Genomic DNA, 22,647 nt, shown 5'->3' with positions numbered 1-22,647 from the left:
TTCTAAATATGTTAAAACCAAAATCATAAAACATGATTTGGTTGGTTTCGTTTGGTATTTACGGCATATCAAACTCAATTAACCATTTACTGCTTAACAAAATTTAAAATTTAAAGGCCCTTATGTTTTCTTGGATTTTTCTTTTTTTTTGAGATGTGGATTGATAATTTGGATTATTCGTCTTATTTTCATCACTAGGTACCCCCCAACGCGCGCTACAGATTTAACCCCCCGTATATATATAACACGATATAAGTGTAATTTCATTTAATATTATCATCCTTACAACTGAAGAAAGTCGGGGATTATATCGATGTAAATGCTGTTAGAATAATATCCCAGATGAGATATATAGTTTGAATAAACCAAATGATACGTGATTTTTGGTGTACGATATTCTTCCACCCATCCTCTGATGGAAAAATATCGTACACTAAAAATCACGCGCATTAATCACTTAGTGTTACTTAAAAAAAAAAAAACGAAAAGCAAATCTTATGGCTAAACGCCGGTCGACGATATCTCGATACTATTTCATAAATACTTTTAAAGACAAACAATATACTTCCAAATAATTCAAGCTTTCGAGATTTTAGAAAGCCGTTCTTAATGTTGGGTGGCGGCATTAGAAAGAGTCGAATTCATAATTGGTTAACACCTCCTTTAAAACACTCTTCAGAGATACAATTTAACATCAACAGTGTACATATCACAATGCCTGCGAATTCCCATTAATCGCTTGAAAATAATTTTCTCCACAGATAAAATACTTGGTCAATTTATGTGATTTTTGTATGATCGCTATTTTCTATCTATCACAGTGCTGTTTTGTGTTATGCTACCGTTCAGTTAAGGAATCATTTGGTGATAGTTTTGGAAGACATTATGTTTCAAATAATAGCAGGATTACACCCTTGGCGGCTACTGTTTGGTGTGTATAAAGCACATTTAGGATTACATCTCGTACTTATGAGATGATTACCAAAGTATCCACGAAGCCATTCAAACGAGTCATTCTAATTGTGATGCATTGGTTCATCCTGTTCGAAATAATTGTTCATCCTATACAATATCGTCTTCTAAAAGATGAGGCAAAACTTGTTAACGGCCATAAGGTAATAGTCAGTATCGATTATTCGAGAGGTGCACATTTCGATCATCTTATTATACAACGATACAATCAAGTCATTCATGAAAATGCCTATTAAAAGAACATCTATATTATTCTTTGAACAAAATAAGCGCAATGCCAAGAGAAGAATGTATCAATTTTGCACGTTATACCTCTATACTTCTCAATGCACTGCGAGAAAACAACGTTTGGAATGTTTATGACTGAAACTCGATGGACGATCAAGCATAAACTAATCTGGTGCTACCTGACCAAATTTTTGGTTTCCTTACCTAAAATGCACCAAGCGTTTAGGCTGTTTTCTTTTTCCTTTCCTTTACAAAGCTTTATTATGTTCTGGAAAGCGTAAAACACAAACATATATATATATTTTATTTATTTATCTTTGTTCTCTTATTGCAGTCTTACTAAAAATTGAAACATCTTAACATTACTTATCATGTTTTATTACTCGTGTTTTAAACTTCTTTTTTTTTTTGTTAAATACGCCTGGTATTACCCTAAACCAGTCTTTAAATAAGACCCCCCCCCAATCTAAAAACATAAGCCGACTTCACAAGTTGCATTAATTATAAGGTGAATCTCGAAGGTTCTATCGCGAGGTACCTAAAGCAAAAATAAATTAATTAATTAATTAAATCAAAAAAAAACTAAAAGCATTAACATCACACCGACCATACCCTTTAAGTACCAGAATAATCTAGGTCTGCTAGCTACTAGTCAGTTTTCGAGATGACCTCGGAAGAAAAGGGTCGGTGCTTTCAGGGCTAAGTTAAACTCTTTATCCATAACTGTTAAAATGTATTTTGTCTTAAATTTGCCTATATTTTTGTATTAATATATATATATATATATATATATATATATATATATATACATGTACATATATATATGTATATTATTTATTTATCTTTGTTCTCTTATTGCAGTCTTACTAAAAATTGAAACATCTTAACATTACTTAAGAAAAAAAAAGAACCTCCACGGATTAATATGGGAGGGGAGACTATCTTCAAATTCTATTCTAAACTGGGAATGGGCAAAGGACATATAAATAAGTCTCTCTTACCATTTTTTAATGGAGAGTAGATAATGCAGTGAATGTGTTATCGGCAGCTCCAGTAACTCTCGCTTGTCCTTTTTTTGTCCCTCAGTCCTCATTTCTAATGGATGATGTTTCTGACAAAGGGTGAAAAAAAAGCTGCTCCCAGGGTGGTAGTACTTCGTGAACAGTAGTCTGAGATATCGGAAACTTTATGTCTCTATGTCTATCCTTGCGGCCATGTCACAAGTAAGGGTGTTGGAGGTAAACGTTTTCATCTGGGCTGACGTTAACCGCCTGATAGTCAGGGACCCGAACTTTGAAATAACAACTAAGGATGCTGTCCTATCAGCAGGTGCAAAGTACTGGGGCTGCTGTATTGCCATTTGGTGAATGGATTCTAGACCAAGAGGTAGTCTCTGGTGGGGCCTCTTGATGCCATACTAGTGGATAATTGTTACGGCTTTACCTTATCATGTGCTACAAAAAATGTCCCGTCTTTCTTCTCTTACTTTCCCTCTCTGTTCTGCTCTAACTAAGTATGTTGACCTGTTCCACAAATCCCAAAATCCTTAACATGACATATCTCAAAAAAGAAAACACGAATAAACCTAGAACCCCATCCTCCAACGTAGACCCCTACTACTATGTCCCCTTCTCCAACATCAGGGGTCTACGTTCTAACCTACCAGAGGTTGAAACCCAATTACAGGAGACAAAACCTGACATATTCTTTTTAAGCGAAACCGACATAGGGCAGACCACCTCCCTAGATGAGTTCATAATTAAAGGATACTCTAATTTAACATCTAAATCTGACCCCCAAGTTTGCCACGGGCATGGAATATGTGCCTACATTAAAGATGGCTTCCCGTGTGACAGGGATACCTCCAGAGAAGACCCTAATCTACCTTATATGTGCTTCTGGGTTGCACTTGCGTACACCGCCGCATTTATACTTGCCCTCTATCGCCCCTACAACAGCGGAATTACTGTCTTTAAAAGTATATCAGAGAAAATTGACCATATCCTGTCTGCTCATCCCTCGGCTAACATTCACATTTTCGGTGACTTCAATGTCCATAATGTGGAATGGCTGACCTACTCAAATAAGACTGATGATGAGAGGAGGTTCTGTCATGATTTTGCCATTGCCTATGACCTCACTCAGATTGTTTGCGAGCCCACCCGTATGCCCGATACTACCGGTCAGTATGCAAGCCTTCTAGACCTTTTTCTATCCACTTCCCCTGAGCTATGCTCATGTTCCGTTCTATCTTCTCTGGGATCCTCCGACCACTGAGTTGTATCAGTTGATAAAAATGAAATATAATAAATCTACAGACGTCCCTCTCCACCGTACTGCATACCGATATTCTATGGCGAACTGGGATAGCTTCCGTACATTCATATCTGATCTACCTCTCCATTCCATGTTTAAAAAGGATGTATCCTCTATAGTATCAGACCTGACCGAATGGTTAATTGTAGGCATAGACCAATTCATACCATCCAAAAATTCCAACAAAAGCCCAACAGCCAGCCATGGTTTTCCCCTGAATGTGCTGCTGTCATCGCACACAGAGATCACTTTTCCATAGCTACCAACGTAATAGATGCACTGAAACTAAAGCTGCTTTCAGGACCGCCAGCAACAACTGTAAAAGAATAATAAAATATGCAAGAGAACTATATGCTCAATCCGTTAAATCCAAAGTAGCTTAGCAGCGGCTTGGTTCCCACCAGTTTTGGCAAGTAGCAAATAGGATCCTGAACAGAAATGTGCGTTCTATCTCAACCATTATCAATGGACCAGAGGTCATCTCGACAGCATCCGCCAAGCTAATCAAGAACCTTGATTCCAGTAAAGCAACTGGCCCTGACGGCATTCCAGTTATAGTGCTGAAAAAGCTCCAACCAGAACTTGCCCCCATACTTACAAAACTGTTTAAGCGTTGCCTTTAGGAGAAGTGCTTTCCAACACCCTGGAAAAACTCATCAGTATGCCCTGTATTTCATAATTCAGGTGAAAAGTCATCTCCCTCTCAGTACAGACCAATAAGTCTCCTGTGCGTCATGAGTAAGTTTCTGGAATCCACAATAAATAGAGAAGTAGTCAACCACCTCAGCAGAAATAACCTTCTTAGCGACACGCAATATGGTTTCCGTTCTGCTAGATCTACAGCAGATATGCTTACTGTTATATCTCATAGGATTAGCGAATCTCTCGACAAAGGCTTCATCTAGGTCAATTGCTCTTGACATATTCAAAGCCTTCGATACGGTTTGACATAAAGGCCTACTACACAAGATTTCTAGCTATGGTATAACTGGAAATGTTTTCTCGATCATTAAATCATTTCTCTCTGATAGGCTCATAAGAGTAGTGGTTGATGGGCAGAAATCAGAGGCCCAAAGTATTAATTCTGGGGTCCCTCAGGGGTACATACTGGGCCCAACTCTCTTCCTGATCTACATTAATGATCTCCCAAAACACATACTAAAATCTTTCCTTGACATCTATGCTGATGACACGACTATCTATGGCAACACATCAAAGGCCGTAAATGATGATGTTCTCTCTGATTCTCTCTCCTCTCATCTTGAGCGCGTGATACAGTGGGGGAAGGGGTGGCTAGTTACCTTTAATGCATCTAAGACCAAGCTCCTATCTCTACATCATAAACGCTCTGATCCCCATCTGGCATCAATTGAAATGGGTGACTCTCGTCTAGGGGAGGTCCCATGTTTTGATAAGCTTCTGGGTTTGACCTTTACTCCTGATCTTAAATGGAACACATACATCAAGTCTGTGGCCAAGGTCGCTGGGAAAATGGTGCTATCCTTCTACCGCTCCAGAAGATATCTCACTAATGATGCAGTTCTCTATCTATATAAAAGCCAAGTACATCCAAGGATGGAGCACTGCTGCCACATCTTGGCAGGGGCTGCTAAAAACAGCCTATTCTGCCTTGACAGAGTACAAAATAGACTTCGTGGCTTGGTGGGGGATGCCCTTTTCTCTTCCCTGCAACCTCTTTCCCACAGAAGAGACGTAGCGAGCCTGTCGTTGTTCTATCATTATTTCCATGGCAAGTGCTCGTCTGAGCTCCATTCTCTGGTCCCCCTCGCCAATATTTTTCAAAAATCACCCGACTAGCTGAAACCACCGTCAATAATTCCCCCCACTCCTTATCTGTGCCTAAATCAAAACGTAGATTCCATGAACAAAGCTTCTTTCTTAGAACTGCACGCCTGTGGAACTCTGTTCCGCTTGCCTGTTTCCCTCCCGACTTCAACCTGGATGTCTTCAAGTCCAACACAAACAAATTCCTGATGAACCGCCCCTTAAGTAATGACACTTTATCAATTCTCCAATACTATTACTACACTATCCCATTGATTACTGTACACACAATAACCTTATCCCCGGGTGGTCCTTGAGCCTTGATAAGTGGTGAACTCCATGTAAAAAAAAAGTATTTTCCTGTAGGGATCAACCAAACTAAACATCATGAATATATAATTGAAGATACAAAGAACTTAACTAAAATGCCCAGATTTAAATAACCCAAAAAGTGTTGACATGCCGTAACCAAAACAACCAGCATACACTGAAGTTTATTGTTAGTAACTAAACGGCTCGGTTGCAAAAGGAACTGTGAATTGCATTAACGAATTCACTAATGGAATTTATTTTATAGTAATACAAGAAGATGTGCAATGCGTTTCCCGTTATTAAACGTAACGTAAAATTCCTTTAAAAAGTGAATTAAACACAAAATGAAAGCTGAGAAATATGCATGCGAGTATTATGTTTGTTTGTTTTTTCTAAACAGTTGACTTCTTGTAAGTAAAAGAAAAAATACTCGAGCTGTGATCCAAACCGAAACCTAAACAAGAACGCCAACCATTAGACCACCTTGGCACAGTCTTTAAAAAAATTGTTTCCAAGCCTACTTATTATTAACATGCGCAGTCATGAAACAGTTAATAGAGAGATAAAAATCCGATGACCCCCATGTACCATTTTTTTTAATTTTGACCCCTTAGCAGCCCTATATTTTAGGATGAAAATGAATTTAACAGTTTGCTACATGTCTGAATATCATATATACCAAATTTCAAGCTTGTAGATCAAAAATACGTTGGGTATATAGGTTGACAAGTGTCCTCACACACACATTCTCACTTTTATAGATATAATGCGTATTCTCACTTTTATAGATAATGCGTATACCCTCTGCAAGAATTTGGAGGATTGGCTTCGGAAAATGGTTTACCCCTCCGAAGGCAGAATTTTTTTTCTAGCAAATTGTTTCTTTACACCTATTTTTTTTAATGACTCTGTAAGTTTAACATTTCATTGGATGACCAAACAATCTATACATTTATCGCAGTTAAATAGATCTATCAGAATAAATTGCAAAATTTGACTAATTAGCATATTGTGATGGCAGCCATTTTGAATTTAGGTTGACAATTCGCTTATAGATGATCTTCATTTTTTCATACTAGTAAATTGCTGAATATTGTCCATATTGCAAAAAATAGTTTAGTATATAGTATCGCCTATTGATATTAGAGGCGGTAGATTTGTCAGTTTTTCGACAACTGTGCTAGTAGGGTCAAGAATAAAACGCTTCCTAGAGAGTTATAACAAAATATCTATAGACAAATACATAAATAAGATTCTATGTTGGGAAAATAGCGGAAGTTTTTTTTCTCTCTCTTTCAAATACATGTGTATTAATAAAACTTACAAATACAGTTGTATTCATAAAACTTTCTCACCTGCTTCAGTTTGTGCCTTTCGTTACCTCTGCATTTTACCGCCTTTCCATATTTCATTTAACTACATACTATACAATGCTTCAAGCAAACTACACCCGCCTCTTATAATGTAAATGCTGTGCTAGTTGCAGTTCAAAGAATTACATGTATACCTGCATTACTTGTGTTTCAATTGATATTTTAAATAAGCACCTTGCTCTGCCACAGCCTGTGCAACAATAGAGAATTAACCCTGTAATAATAAATACGAAATCTGCATGAATTAAAATATATTTAAGCGTATTTACGACGCGACAAGGACGGGTGCATCCCACTAGTAATAAATAAAAATACTATTGTGTTACTGCTGTGTTTTAAAGAACAACAACCTACTATATATAAAATATAACAATATATCTTTGGTCTCAGTAACTGTTATGGATTATTGGATTTAAAGAGGAAAATTATTATTTTGGATTATTGGATGTAAAGAGGGAAGTCGACGTGTTGATTCTTTCCTGACCACAATTATCAACCAACAACAATATTCTCTTTTCATTTCATGAATAATAATTTGTGACAACCGGAAATGCGCCATTTTGGGATGGTATTATCTCTGTAAGAACACTCAAATAGCGTTTTATTTTATTATCGTCTTTCACTGAATTGACCTGATTTTGATTATAACTGCGTAACCTTTGGCCGAAAATTAGCTTTCAAACATTACACTTCTAATTTCTCTTTCTGAAAATTTTAACTTTTGTTGCTCCTTCACGTAGGTGTCTGTCAGGTGTATCATGTCTATTCTTAGAAGTGCACGCCTGTGGAACTGTCTTTCGTTTTCATGCTTTCCAGATGACTACAATCTAATTGTCTTCAAGTCCAACGTAAACAAGTTCTTGATAAGCCATTCCACTTAACAATTTACCGAATTTCCATTACTAACGATTACTATATTGTCCAATTGACTAGTGCACACTCTTAATCTTTATTTCCGAGTTGTCTCTGGGCCTTAATAAGTGGCGATGCCTATGTAAAAAAAAATGACCTTTCTAAAATATTCGATAATTATTATTGTTTTTACAGGTGCAAGCTTTTGTCAAACCATATCTCTGTACACGCTATGTATTAACAAGATGTCAGGTTCATAATTTTTATTCTCATGGCCTTTTAGTACATTTGATAAATATTATTGTTCTTAGAAGCGTAAGCTTTTATCAAAACGATTACACACAACCCATGTTTTAACAAAATGTTAGATTCATAATTTTTATTCAGATGATCTTATGCAAATCTTATAATACAGGCGTATGCTTTTGTCAAACATGTTTTTTTTTTGGGGGGGGGCACATACGGCCCAACTATTCATTGTCGTCTAAAAGAAGTCTTGGCTTCGTTTCTTTTTTTCTTTTTCTTTTTTCTTTTTTTTCTTTTTTTTTTTTTTTCGTCATAAGAGATTATTTAAAATTTTTGCATTAAATAATAGCCGGATGACAGAAAATTATATTCGTAAAATCCGATTAAATTGAAACCTTATCAGTGGTCTATCCTTAATAGTTAATATAATACTTTATCCAGGCATGATCTTGACGGATAATTACTACAACTCGAACATTGAAATTATCGATAATTCGTCGAATCATATCAGTTGGTATGCGCGTGATCTCCTTTATCGTTTCCTTCAGGGTCTGTACATTGTTCCTATTAAAAATCTCTTTTATCGCGGTATTAAAGGAATTGCTTTTGTATCAAAGTACGCCTCGATAGTTTGTATAGCTGCTAGATACATCCGTTCAATCTCAAGAGACAATGGATACCCCATGCAAGGATAGCTGCGCGTGTAATGGTGCGGCAATGATTGCGCAATACCCGACCACACTTCTAGATCGGCACTGCTTGAGTCCAGTGGCAAAAATAAGTGCTAGATGACTGGAAACAATGCCGGGATAAGTGGGGAGCACATATAGCACTTGGAATTATCAAATGATCACCCATTTTAATACTAACCAGGTTCAACGTTGTTTAACTTCGGTGATCTAACGGGAACCGGCGTGTCAACGTGAATTATGCCTGATATATTCAGTTGGGTCCATATTAGTATAAAAAGAACCTTTTAGGCTTGCTGTCTGCAACACCCGAAAAATATGAAAAAAAATTAAAAAACATAACTTTGGAGTGAAATACAAAATAGGATTCTTTTTATATATACTCTAATTATAAAAGATCAGCATCAAATTAAAAGAAAATCAATTTTAAATTAAAATAAATGATCAACTTTAAATTAAGTAAGGTGAATTCGAAAACGAGGAAAGCTAACTTTTGATTTTCTTGTGAGTTTCTCTTTCGATTAAATTTATTGATTGATCCATTTTATATTTAGCTATAAATAACTATTGCTGGTGTTGAATGTCAATCACTTATAATTCCAAACGGTTTTATTGAATAAATCGATCGAAATGATAAATATGACGCTCAGCAGTTTAATTGCGAACAAATACGCAGTTAATTTAAAAAGGCATTTGAAATAAATTGTCTTTAATACCAAACAGCTTATGGTTCACTCAAAAAGACTACTAATTTATAATACTAAAACTGCTAGCTTTTAAAATCTCACTTTCATAACCAAGAGCCACAGCCTCCAATCATGTGTGTGGGGATGAGTTCAAATGTCATGTTGATTACTTTCGTATTCACGTACATTTGTTTTTAAGTCGAAATTTCATAATTTATATTTCATAAATCTTCCTCTCTCTCTCTTTCTATCTTTATCTCTCTTTCTCTCTCTCTCTCTCTCTCTATATATATATATATATATATATATATATATATATATATATATATATATACATTGAACATTTTGAATTTAATTCAGTAAATTTACAAATTTACAAGAAATCTTTGCCTCGTATATTGAGCTTCCGTGTGTAATTAGGATTGTTTTATAAATATTGATACTAATATTTATATAGACTTTAATTTTACAGTATTATACACACTGTAATCTGAAAGTATTTCAAAAATCGGTTCCTTATATATATATATATATATATATATATATATATATATATATATATATATATATATATATATATATATATGAATGGCTGGGTTTTTTTTCGCCTTTTGACGTTAATAATTAATGGTAAAAACAAAAAGAATTTTTGCCAGTCATATATATAGCAAATATTGATCGTTGTTGTTGTTGTTGTTGTTGTTGTTAAAACTGAAGTTTTTCAATCAATTTCAACAATTTTCATATTTAATCCTCATCAATATATTTGTTTTCGTCATAAATGAAAGAGAGGTATCAGGTTGTTGCATACGTTTCCGCCGTTTCATGAAAAAAATTTGTTCTTAAACATGTTTTGATATTAGAAAGCACGTATTCTGTTCTACAAGATGATTGTCATCGTTTTTATGTGTTTTGTTTTGTTTTTTTGCTTGTATCATTTATTCTTGTTTTTCATAACCATCAAATGGATTGTCAAGTAGATAAAAAATAACATTTTTGACACCTCCTTATTTCCGCCTTTAATTGCAGTCAAAAAGCTAGTGAAGTGACCAAGGATATTTGTGCCGTCTATGGAGAAAACGCTATAGCTGAGAGAACTGTTCGAAGTTGGTTTACCAGATTAAAACACGGTAATTTTTACGTGAATGACGCCCATCGTTCCGGAAGACCAATCAAGATAGACGAAGACCAACTCAAGGATCTGTTGAAGGAAGATGGCTAGCAGACATGTAGAGAATTGGATGAAATGATAAAGTGTGATTTTGCGACAATTTCACGCCACCTTTAGTTGATGGGATTCACACAAAAAGTTGGACCTTGGGTTCCACACGAACTTACTTTTGCTGTTAAAATTCGATGATTTTCTTTGAAAAAAAGGGGCGGGAACTTATGTAACAGCCTAATATATATATATATATATATATATATATATATATATATATATATAGGCAACCTTTCTAGGAAAAGCAAATCTCTGATTTAAAAAACCATAAAGCGGAAGACCATTACCCGCATTAAGCTGGTCTGCAGTTTAATTTGTTGCTGGCTATCTTGCTCTTGCTTGTTGCTGGATCTCAACATTTTGAACCGAGAGAGAGACTTAGCTGTCGTACAAAGCTAAGACTCTGTAGCATCATATTTGTATAGATACTCCCTCAGGCATTTGGGCTCATGGATTTTAAATGTCTGAGGGAGTGGAACTCGTCTGACAAGACGTTGCAATCATATATATATATATATTGATGATTTCCTAGAGGTTGAATATTATGCCACAGAGACAGAGTGACTTTGTAACTAAGTTCGAATCTTTCGACTCGAAGTAATTATCATTTCCTATATGACTATTGTGTTAGCGTGAAATACTAGTGTATGTAGGTAATAATAAAAATATTTACGATAAAAATATTTTGCTTTTCTCTTCAACCAGGATTGGCCCTTTATGAGACTTTATTATAAACCGTCGGTTTTAGCTGCTGCTCTTAAACATTATATTATATCAATTATTAGATAGTCTGCTGATTTGGCACAGTGTCCGTATATTAATATCGTCGTATCTTTAACCTAAGTACGTACAGGTGTCACAATTTCCATATTATAAATTATTCAATCGGGAGATCCTATTGATTAAAATGGAGGATAGAAGGTGAACACATACTACAAACATTAAATTAGTATATCTATATACTAATTTAATGTTTGTAGTAGGTTATCACCTTCTCCACTTTAATATATAGGAGTTTCCATCGCTGAAGACGAAATGTAAAAAAAAAAAACAAGCAAAAAACTTTTTAGTTATGTCGCTTTCAATTCGTACGTGAAACTAAAATATACGTTATTTGTCTTCTGGCTAGGATCGAAGGGGAGTATCTGTTCTGTTTAAAAATGTATCATGATATCGTGAGGTTTCCGTTCGCGCCGGAGTTATACAATGGAAATATATTACAAACTCCTATAATGGTTCTGGAGATAAATCGTAATAACCAAATATATTCTGACGCTACATTAACCAGATTACTTAGATAACTATTTTTTATAGTTTTAACAAAAGGGCGGCAATAATATCGTGGGATCTACATTCACACGGAACGTTCACAGAATGCCAAGCAGCAGTATATTGCATATGAAAAAATTTTTATAGGTTCCGCTAGTTTTAATATATATAAAATGACCATCTGCGCATCTTTGCTTGCTTGAATTTTGTATTATAATAAATTTTTATTCATGTTTGTCCACAATTTTATTAATATATACAAACTAGCCTGGGTAGTGGTAGTAGGCACGCAGACTCGAATCCGTACCGCGTAGGAAGAAAAGAACGTGAAAGAAAAAACGTGATGTCTTTGCTGTTGCGCCCATCGCCAAACTGGAAGTGACGTAGGTTTAAATAAAGGCTAGACAATCGAAAAGAGGGTATGACTTACGCAAATATCGATGAAAATAGCGATCCATCCCTGTAGAAAAGTTCCCGGTTAAGGGTGAAGGGATTAATATTTTGGACCAATTTCTCGATATTTGTCATCCGAGGGGTCTGGCTTCACCCTGATACAAATCTCGTGAAAATCTGTTTCGTTTGTCGAAAGTTTTAGGCAAACATACAAATATACATGGATATATATATATATATATATATATATATATATATATATAAATATATATATATATATATATATATATTAAGTAATGTGATTGATAATTTAAAATTTAAAAATCAAATTATAATTAAATTAAAAATCCGTTTCATAAGAGGGAATATTAACAAAATCAATTATCTGTACGATCGTTTCGGAAAGCAGTGCTTTTTATTGTGGTATACATCAAGTTATGTACAATAATGACATATAGTTTTTTAATAAGCAAGGTCTCCTCGTCAGCAAATTTTGAAGGGTTTTATTGAATTTAAAAGACACCATAAATAAACCTAGCATTAAAAGTAAGGCAGATGAATCTGAAAAAAATTGAAATAAAAGGTCTGGATTTAAAATTTATAAGAAACTTAATATGGGTTAGAGATAGAAATAAGTAGAGAAAAATATAGATTTGAATTTACATAATAAATTTGCTTTAAAAATATATAGAGATATTTACCTTTTAATTTTTATGCTTTTTGAAATCAGGAACTATGGTTAAAATATTCATTTAGATGTTTGCTATAGCTTTTTATCTTATTGAATGATGAATTTGAAAAAAGGGGGGACGCTCGTGCAGTAAATTATTTCCGTTAGCGTATTTTTTATTTAAAGACGCTACGGTTTATATATAGAGAATGTTGCTTGTGCAATTACATATTTTAAGGGGAGATAATTGTCATATTTTCTTTACTTTATTTATTTGAAGGGTATAAGGGAGATAATTAGTCTTACTTAATTTATTAAAAAATAAATAAATAAATAAATCAATAATTGTAATCTATTTTTACTAATAAGTAATTTTTAATGATTTAAGGTGGTTTATATTTATTAAATTTAAACAAACGTTTATGACTACATGTAAATATAAGCTCCTGTCTTGAATTTAATAGTTTGGTTGTATTTTTTATATCTTCATATTTTAAAATTTTTAGGGTCTCTTTTGTGCATAGTGCACAAAATTTATCTTTATATGATTTGCAAGTCTGAATTATTCGCCATTTGAAGTTGAAAGGAATATTGCTGTTTTTTAGTTGCCAAATATAGTCGGATAGAGTAGTTTGGTTTGATAGAGAGTTATTTTTAAAAGAATGTTTATGCGTTGAAATTCTATGTTTTATTAGGCCAGATGAGGAACCAAAATATATTACCTCTTGCTTATTGTGATTATTTTCCGTTAGGTCTGTTGTTGGATTATTATATGATGGGTTGATTAGTAATTGATCGGTAGATTGGTTTAAGTTGGTGTTATTATTTAATCTGGTAGTTGAGTTATGACTGTTAATAGGTTCATGTAGATTTGGAGTTTTTGATACTGTGCATCTATAGATAACATTTTTAATTTTACATGAGCCTTGTAGGGGACATTTATTTTTTCTTCTACAGTTACAGTCCGATGTATTTTGTATAGTTGTATTTTGTAGTTTATTAATTTTCTTATTATTAGAGCTAATTATTTTCTGATGAAGGTTAGGCATAGTAGAGTAAGAGACTTTAATTGTGTTCTTATTGAAAATTTTATTATATCTATGGGGGGCTTTAAAGTTCTTATCTAATATTTTAAAAAATTCTCTGGCTATGTTTGTTTCTAGGTTTTTGGAATATGGGGGCTGAACCATAGGATCTCCTTGTGTCTATTCTTACGTTTACGGGTTTTGGTTTGCTGTTTATTTGTATTATTATCTAATATTTGTGGTTTGGTTTTATCTTTTTTTTTGTCTCTTGGTTATTTTTCTTAACTCGCATACGGGAAGACATTGCCATATTATATGTTATTACGCTCTTAATAAGTTTATTTTCAATGGAGTTTATGTTTCTATCATTTTTATTTATGACTTTAATTGATGAATTTTATTTATGAATTTAATTTGTAAATTCAAATCTATATTTTTCTCTACTTATTTCTATCTCTAACCCATATTAAGTTTCTTATAAATTTTAAATCCAGACCTTTTATTTCAATTTTTTTCAGATTCATCTGCCTTACTTTTAATGCTAGGTTTATTTATGGTGTCTTTTAAATTCAATAAAAACCCTTCAAAATTTGCTGACGAGGAGACCTTTCTTATTAAAAAACTATATGTAATTATTGTACATAACTTGATGTATACCACAATAAAAAGCACTGCTTTCCGAAACGATCGTACAGATAATTGATTTTGTTAATGTTCCTTCTTATGAAACGGATTTTTAATTTAATTATAATTTGATTTTTAAATTTTAAATTATCAATCACATTACTTAATATTGAATTAGCTCTAGGACATTTAACTATCGAGCTTATTATATATCTAAATTACAACGAGCACTTTCTATTTCCTGTATTTTAATTAAACTAGTAATTTCACTGTTACATTAAAATACACTCAGCTCTTTAGACTATTGTTCTAACCTCCTTTAAATTATATATATATATATATATATATATATATATATATATATATATATATATATATATATATATATATATATACGGCTAGTAGAATTTAAATGTTCTTCTTTTTCAGTGCTTTAATGGTTATCGAGCTTTAAGAAGGTGTTAGTTTATTGCTAATCGCCGGGAAATGACGACGGAGAAGGTCAGACATTCTTTTCGTTTTGTTTTTTTTTTGTTTTTGTATTTGTTTTTGTTTTTTTTTGTTTGTTTTTTGTAGAAACGAGTGCGCTTGTTTTGCGTTGGTTTTTTTTAAAACCTGACTTTGTTTAACTTCCTAGAGATTAGATAAATAAGTACTGTGTGCAGTTAGTATTATCATGCCTTTGTTCGTCAAACGAGTGCAAATCTGTAATATAAACAAACATTCCATGCAGCAGCAGCATCATGCATGCAGACGAAGCTATATGGACACATTTTAAACTTGATGAACAAATCAGCAGATCGCACTTGCTCAACTCATTTTCGTAATAGTCGCAATAGAGCATACGAAGACTCAGCTGCGCCGTTTGTATATAATTATTACCGCTAGAACACGATCCTGCGACTAAATTTATCCTTATGGGAAGACGATTTTTTTCCTTTGATATGCGCACAATCAGTTTCGCATCCTGCACATCTGATTTGCATACGAAAACTATTTTTCATCTCGGCGCAACGATCAAATAGCAGTTCATATTTTACAGACATAATCTAAAATAGAACCCAATGTAATAGTAATGGGTAAAACACATTACTCTTGATTCTTGAAATTCTTTTGATAATCTCTCCAGATGAAATAGGACACCGACAGTTATTGGATATATAAGATGCTACGTAAGGGATGAAGACCTCACACGATGGAAACACACAAGTTTCAGCATGGCTCGCCAAATGCGTGTTTTTGGTGTTTGCTAAAATAGAGTCGACGTATCGATTTTTTTAAATATGGCGTTTAAGCAGAAGCAAAATTATATAGATATATAGATAAGTAATTATCATGTGTTCGATAGTAATACATCAAAAAATTACGACAAATTCATTGAATAGCAAAAGCATTATTATATACATATATAGATAAGTAATTGTGTCATATATAGTAATAAATAAACAAAAAATAACGAAAAATGCATTGAATAGTAAAAGCATTATTATATACATACATAGATAAGTAATTGTGTCATAGATCGTAATACATAAAAAAATAACGAAAAAATTCATTGAATAGCAGAAGCATTATTATATACACATATCGATAAGTAATCATGTCATAGACAGTAATACATCAAAAAATTACGAAAAAATTAATTGAATAGTAAAAGCACTATTATATACATATATAGATAAGTAATCATGTCATAGATAGTAATACATTAAAAAATAACGAAAAATTCATTGAATAGCAGAAGCATTATTATATAAATATATCGATAAGTAATCATGTCATAGATAGTAATACATGAAAAAATAACGAAAAAATTCATTGAATAGCAGAAGCATTATTATATACATATATAGATAAGTAATCATGTCATAGATAGTAATGCATCAAAACATTACGAAAAAATTAATTGAATAGCAGAAGCATTATTATATACACATATAGATAAATAATCATGTCAAAGACAGTAATACATAAAAAAATTACGAAAAAATTAATTGAATAGCAGAAGCATTATTATATACATATATCGATAAGTAATCATGTCATAGATAGTAAAACATCAAAACATTACGAAAAAATTAATTGAATAGCAGAAGCATTATTATATACACATATAGATAAATAATCATGTCATAGACAGTAATACATCAAAAAATTACGAAAAAATTAATTGAATAGCAGAAGCATTATTATATACATATATAGATAAGTAATAATGTCATGGACAGTAACACATCAAAAAATTACGAAAAAATTAATTGAATAGCAGAAGCCTTATTATATACATATATAGATAAATAATCATGTCATATATAGTAATACATCAAAAAATTACGGCAAATTCATCTAATAGCAAAAGGCGATATTCTATGCATATATATATAAGTAATTATCATGTTTTACATAGTAACATATCAATAGATTACGAAAAAGTTTATTGAGTAAAACAACTGCTATTATGTGTGATTTTACTAAAAAAAAAGTGTATCTCTTCAGACTACAAATATTGCACGCTATTTACCATGTAATCTAAAATATGCGTTTCTAGTTATGTCCTCTGTCTGAACACTTTAGCGTCTACTTTATAACATCTAAGAAATATGTGATTTTACACAATTTTCCGAAAAAAAAATTTTTAACTATAAATAACTCGATGAATTTTCGTAATTGTGGATATATTACTAAAGATAGACTCTATCTTTTCAAGTACTATATTTTTAATACACCGGTAATGGCGAATATATACATGGAATACTTCGAAGACATGGCATTAGGTTCAGCTCCCTTAAAGCCAACAATATGGCTCAGATACGTTGATGACACCTTCATACTCTGGCCTCATCAGGAAGATGTCCAGATACTAGTGGATCATGTGAACACAAGACAACCATCCATACAGTTCACAATGGAGAAGGAAACAGATAACCAACTGGATTTCTTGGATATACTCATAACACGCACAGTGTGGGTTCAAGACATCTGCGTATCGCAAGCCCACCTTCACCGGACACTACCTAACCTTCAACTTCAATCACCCATAAAGTGTCAAAATAAAGCCAGCAATGGAAGAGAACCAAGAACTGCATATATTCCATCCCATGTAGCTGCAGCAAGGTTTACAAGGGTGAAACATGCCGCCCTCTTAAAGTAAGGGTGGAGGGACATCGAAAAGCAGTGACTAGAGGGGAGACGGAAAAATCGGATATAGCCTTCCTCTGGGATGAAGTTAAAATAATAAACAATGAGCCCCACTGGAAAGTGCTAAAACTCAAAGAAACAGAACACATACTAGGAATAACAACCTCCTGAGCAAACCGATTATAGAACTGAACACAATTTGGGAACCTCTAATTATAAGAGAGAACCTAGAATAACAACTTAGATTTAACAGTCCCAAAAATTGATACATCATCGTCCTAGGCGAGGCGGCTAAGACGTTGGAACAGACATTGCAAGTCTCCAAGGTGCTGAGTTCAATCCTGATAGACGCAGCAGCAACAGCATTAAGCGGAACGAGAACATGGTACTCCCGTAACAATAAAGGGTTGGGTTCGAAATTCCAAAAAAAAGTTCCCGAGTTCGAGATACACCTGAAGAAGGCCGAAGGATGATACGGCCGAAACGTCGTGAAAAAAACCCCACCGAAGATGAGGAAGTGAGTCCGAAAAACGTAATCCATAATCTATTGTGTTCTACCCATTTACGGAGCACTGATGAAATAAATACGTAAACAGACATTTTATTGCTCTTTTTTATTAGATTATGTTGTGAATTTTAATCTCGAAGAAAAATTTTCTCGGATATATTATATCTCTTTTTTTTCATTTTCTCATTATTTTATTTTAGCTGGCGATGAGACATCCTACCAGATATAAGACATTCTCTCGCTATTTCAGACATCCGTAACTGAAAAATCTTTATAAGATTCTAACTGTCCCTTTAAGTACAATAGTTTGAGTCTCTCTTGCAATTGGTTCTCCGTGCAGAAATTCGTTTTACCGAGTTCGATTGTTCCTATAATAAATGCAATGATGCCGATCTTCCTAAGATTCCAGTTTCTTTTCATGTCATACAATAGAACTTGGTATTTCGTAATCTTCTACCTTTCTCAGCTCTGTTTAAGCTATCATAATTGGGAACACTGACTTCCCATATGACTATAACCTCCGTTTTTTAGATCCACACCTGTTGAAATTGCGTTGCAATGTGTGTGTCTTTGGGCATTTTGTTCTTGGGAGCAAATGTTATTATTTGGGAAATTTTTTTTTTTTTTTTCAGTTTTTCAAATAGTCCTTTGTGTATTCCGATTCGATTTGTATATATGTTCCATGAGTTTTTTGTTGACGAGGACTTGTGGTCTAAACGACCATCTGCCAGAAACATATCCAGTGTCGCAACTATATATATATATATATATATATATATATATATATATATATATATATCGACGTATATATATAACGACGTCCGCCTACATACTGATATTCCCAAACGGTCACCCATCTGCCACTGAGCAAGCTAAACGTTGCTTAACGTACCTTAACTTCGATGATGTACCGAGAATCGGTATAACAACGTAATTATGCCGGTATATTAACGTAATTATGCCGTATATATATATATATATATATATATATATATATATATATATATATATATATATAGTATTGTTTTGCTGTTTCTCAGCTTATCAGTGCGGCTAGACAGGAAACTGAAGCCAGGATCGAAACCCGACCGCCCAAATGACAGTCAAGGCTTCTCACCATTGCGCTATACACGTGCTGCTGCTGTGTGGGTAATGAATTAACGATGTTTTGACATCGTCTGAATGCCTCCGCTCGATTTGTTTACACAAAGAGCGTTGCTTAATATGCTAACGGCAGTTTGTATATCACTTCCCAATATGCTCAACCCAAGCTGAAAATGAATAAAAAATACGAAAAGTATAAAAGCTTACACCTTTTTATTCGTTTTCTATTGGTGACGTGCAGGAATACAAAATAATATTACGAAGAAAAATTCAAAAAACTTTTTTACAAGTACATATTTTCGACCGATCCTTCCCGTCTTCATCAGTGTAGTTAAAGTGATGAGCAAACACGGGGAAAAGGGGAACGGAAAAGGAAGGATGGGGATGGGGAGGAGGAGGAGGAGGAGGAGGTATAGCCAATGAGAAGGTGCCACGTCAGTTTTAAATACATATACATATAAATACGCACATACACACATGCACACAGTACATATACACATATAAACGAAAAAGTAAAAATTAAACAGTAAATAAACATGAAGAAACGCGCATTTAATTGTCCAATATTTTGAATTTCAACGATATTATTTATTCCAAGAGAGAACAAGAATTCAAAGGATAAAAGACGTTATGGGGAGAGACGCTATGAATTCGTGTATAAATCAACGGGTATTTCTCGTTCGAAAAAAAAACGAAAATTTTGTGTGTGTGTGTGTATATATATATATATATATATATATATATATATATATATATATATATATAGTAGAAATGGTAATTAATAAAAACCTGAAGAAAGTGCTCAATACTGTTGTAGAGCAAATATGTGTTTTATTTTTATCATCGTTTTTTTTTTCTGTTGAGTTACATTTTTGTTTCAGCTACATGACCGTTTTTTGGCCGTTATGTAGCCTCCTCAGACTTTACAGAAATGTTCGTTTATGGTGGAATGAAGGAATAAATGATGTCAGGGGAGGGTGCGAGAAAAGCGGAAAGAGAAAAGGGGGAAGGTGGGAGGCGGGGTGCTTGGTCGGTCAGCAATGCTTTAGTTTTGGAGTTCAAGAACATTAGGTGGTTGTGGGGGGTCTGGGAAGTTCCTCTCTGGTGTTACTAAGGACATAGGGATATATGGAGGGGGAGGGAGATATGTAGGGGTAAGGACAGGGGGTTACTTTAAATTTCAGGTTCTAAGGTTTAGGTTGTTGGCGTCTCGTTAGTGAGATGATTTCTTGGTAAGTATGTCTTGACATGTTGGGTGTCCGTCTCAACATGTAAACACATGCGCATATGCATACATGCATACATATACGCCCGCATTGCTCCCGTTGACCTCAATTGACCTTAAAGTGTTAAGTTGAGTACGTGTGCGTAAGCATGGATGCGGACATATACACACATACACACACCCATACATCCACCAAATCTTATGCATGAGCCTACCAAAGTATATCGACTCAGACATACATGCATTCCCGCGCATATATGCAAGCATTTGCCCACATACGGATACTTATATTCGTGGACACATACATCGACCTACACACAGCTGCACACTCATACATACATATGTGGACAGCAAGTAGCGGGCACATATACTCTCACATACACATACATATACATACGTACGCAGATACATCAATGCCCTCATGTACACACGGACACACACATGGACACATACATGCATATATAGACATACACACCCAGATATACAGACAGTTATTGGTATAGACATATTCGTCTGCATAGATGTAAATCTAAATTCCTTCGTGGATATATAGACGTAATACTTTCGTTGAACGTAGACATGAGTATACATAGATGTAAACATAAACTCATTTCTAGGTGCATCGACGCAATATTTTCTTTAGTGGAGGTTTTTAATGATTTGATGTGGGTGCACATGTGAGCACTGACGCACATACACGCATATACATACACACTTACAGATACACATCCCCACACGCATGCATGCACACACCCATACATGTATACACGCATACACATATGTACACATACATGCACCCATACATACATTTGCAAAGATACACACCTACTCGCACATACGCACCGATATCTACGCACGCATATACGTACAGATATACAGCGTGACACGTCGTAAAATATGGACATAGGTTCCACACCCATGTACCTACGTACGCAATAATCTACATCACGCTTACGTCGCGTTTTTCTCACCTTCTAAACTTGTCTAACTCTCCAACTCTGACTCCAAACTCTAACTGAACTGTATGTGTTTTAAAATCTATCATCTATTTAATGACGTCATCAATACCCCTAGCATTGAAATAGCTTCATTTTTTACATAATCTATAATGTTTATCTCGAAATTCGATAATATTCCACGTCAGCATCCTCGAGATATTTTTACTATAAATATTTTACCTGTAAAATACCCAATTTATTTCGATGCATATGTTAGATTATTATGGTTATTCAAGCCAAAACGTTTTGCCAGCTAAAATATGTTTTAGAATTATAAACATATTTGGATTGCATATTTATTTACATTAATTTAGGAATGTAATTTAAAAATATTAACATAACTATTTAATGATTTATTTAAAATATTAACATAACTATTTAGTTATTTATTAATTGACACAGAAAAAATGACATGTAAAAACATCGTGTAATTTTCTTAGAGACGTGCACCAATGGCTTCATTTAGAGGGGGGGATGGTCTTTTGAGATACGTGGGAATTAGTTAGAGTTAGTCGGAGTCAGGAGAGGGACAGAGACGGTTGACATGGCGTGATGGTTCCGAGCAGATGGAGTTAGATCTGGATATAGTCATAATCAGCTTTACAACTTTCCAAAAGGAATAAAAATCGCCTTGAAATAAAAAATCTGCGGGGGGGGGGGAGGGGGAGCTATAAAAGCGGAATCGAACGTACTTTTTTTAGCTTATTCTTGTGCCTCTTGGCCTTGAATGGTTTGTGTCCTGCCGTTCATTGCCTCTGGTTGGTTGGTTGGTTGTTTTTGTTTTACGGCATATCAACCCTTTTCGGGTTATTTAATGCCGAATCCAAAGATTTTGAAGAATTTTTTTTTTAATAGAATGTATTTGTTGTTTTCACGTCGGTTTCTATTCAACCCATAGTTGGGACCCTAACAGGTGTTACCACTCCGGATCAGAGTGAACCTGGGAGCAATGGTAATTAAAAGGTGGCTCCACACTCCCCAAAGCCCACAAGCTGGGGCCTCACCACTGGAT

Source organism: Euprymna scolopes, chromosome 9, assembly GCF_053919585.1.
Source record: "Euprymna scolopes isolate OS-2025 chromosome 9, ASM5391958v1, whole genome shotgun sequence".
Lineage (NCBI taxonomy): Eukaryota > Metazoa > Mollusca > Cephalopoda > Sepiida > Sepiolidae > Euprymna > Euprymna scolopes.
This window is presented reverse-complemented; position numbering follows the sequence as displayed.